The 2,201-nt window shown below is 41.6% G+C and overlaps 1 pseudogene; it reads left to right on the forward strand.

Annotated features, from left to right (window-relative positions):
* Positions 1 to 452: 452 nt before the first annotated feature.
* On the forward strand, positions 453 to 1,772 carry LOC101680611 (annotated as a pseudogene).
* Positions 1,773 to 2,201: the final 429 nt, after the last annotated feature.

Consider the following 2,201-nt stretch of genomic DNA (forward strand, 5'->3'; position numbering starts at 1 on the left):
GAATTTTTTAAAAGACACAAACTATTGAAAATTACTCAAGAAGAAATAAATTCTAAATAGATATATAACAAGTAAATAGACTTATTGGTATTTTTATGACTTTCCATAAAGAAAAGAACAAACCCAGATGACTTTACTAGTGAAATCTACCAAACACTTAAAGAACAAAGTGTAATCTTAATAAGCTCTTCCAAAACCAAAAAGAAGAAGAAGAAGAAGAAGAAGAAGAAGAAGAAGAAGAAGAAGGAGGAGGAGGAGGAGGAGGAGGAGGAGGAGGAGGAGGAGGAGGAGAAGGAGAAGGAGAAGGAGAAGGAGAAGGAGGAGAAGGAGAAGGAGGAGAAGGAGAAGAAGTGAAGAGGGAGTGCATTATTTACCTTAACTCAGCTTGTTGGGGACAGTAAATGGGATCCTGGTGTGCTCCTGTAGCTTGTACCTGCTAACCCATAGCCACCATGTGTAAGTGCATCTCCATCTACATTGGTTATGCTGGTGTCCAGATTGGCAATGCCTGCTGGGAGATCTGTTGCCTGGAACATGGCATCCAACCCAATAGCCAGTAGCCAAGTGACAAGACCATTGGAGGAGGATATGACTTCTTCAACACCTTCTTCAGAGAGATGAGTGCTGGTAAGCATGTGTTCAGGGTGGTGTTTGTAGACTTGGAACCAACTGCCAGCTATTTCACCTTGAGTAGCTCATCATAAGCAAAGAGGATGTTGCCAATAACTTGCTCCAGAGCACTACACCATTGGCAAGGAGATTATTGACTTTGTCTTGGATAAAATTTTTTAAAAAATGGCCAACGAGTACACAGATCTTTTGGGATTCTTGGTTTTCCACAGCCTTAAAGGGGGAATTGGTTCTGGGTTTACCTCCCTGCTGGGGGAATGTCTCTCTTTCAATTATGGCAAGAAGTCTCAGCTAGGGTTCTCCATTTACTCATTACTCTCAGGTTTCCACAGGTATAGTTGAATCCTGCAACTCTATCCTCACTAACCGCACCACCCTGGGGCATTCTGTGCCTTCATGGTAGATAATGAGGCCATTTAGACATCTGTGATAGAAACCTCACTTTTGAATATCCAACCTACACTAACCTAAATAGGCAATAGGACAAAATATGTCCTCTGTCATAGCTACCCTCATACTTGATGGAACCCTGAATATTGATCTGACAGAATTTCAGACCAGTCTGGTCCCCTCTACCAACAACCACTTCCCTCTAGTTACATATGCTCCTGTCAGTTCTGCTGAGAAATCCCACATGAATAACTTTCTGTAGCAGAGATCACCCAGTGCATGCTTTGAGCTAGCACTCAAAAAATTTTGAAATGAAAAAAAAATCATTTCAACCAGATGATGAAATGTGACCTTCACCATAGTAAATACATGGCTTGGTGCCTGTTGTACCATGATAACATGGTTCCCAAAGATGTCAATGCCACCACTGCCACCATCAAGGCCAAGAGTTGCATCCAGTTTGTGGATTGGTATCTCACTAGTTTCAAAGTTGGTGTTAATTACTAGCCTCCTTCTGGTACCTTTTGGAAACCTGGCCATAATACAGCAAGCTATATGCATGCTGAGCAACAAAACACCATTGCTGAGGCCTGAGATGGTCTGGACCACACGTTTGACCCGATGTATGCCAAGTATACCTTTGTTCAAAGGTATGTGGGTGAGGAGAGTTTTCTGAGGCCTGGAAGGACATGGCTGCCCTTGAGAAGGATTTTGAAGAGGTTGATGTGGATTCTGAAGAAGAGGGATACTAATTACCATTCCTTTCAGTCCTGTAACACATCACACTCAGAACTTCAGGGTCAACATTAGTCTAAAGGCATTAACACTTCTAGTTTACCTTCACTTTTTACTATAATCTTGTCTTACTTTTCCATGTGTACCTAGAAGGTTTTTCTATTATGTCTCAAAGTAAAGTGTTTTTTTTTTTTAATATTTTATTTATCTATGTGAGAGAAAGAAAGAGAGAGAGAGAGACTGAGAGGGGAGAAGGTCAGAGGGAGAAGCAAACTTCCTGCTAAGCAGGGAGCCCAATGTGGGACTCCATTCTGGGACTCAAAGTTACAACCCGAGCTGAAGGCAGTCACTTAACCAACTAAGCCACCCAGGCAGCCTCAAAGTAAAGCATTTAAGAAAGAAAAAATATGGATGATAAAGGTACATTTTTCAATTCAATCTGTGAG

This window comes from Mustela putorius, unplaced genomic scaffold (assembly GCF_011764305.1).
Source record: "Mustela putorius furo isolate JIRA1106 unplaced genomic scaffold, ASM1176430v1.1 tig00000129_pilon_pilon_pilon, whole genome shotgun sequence".
Taxonomy (NCBI): Eukaryota; Metazoa; Chordata; class Mammalia; order Carnivora; family Mustelidae; genus Mustela; species Mustela putorius.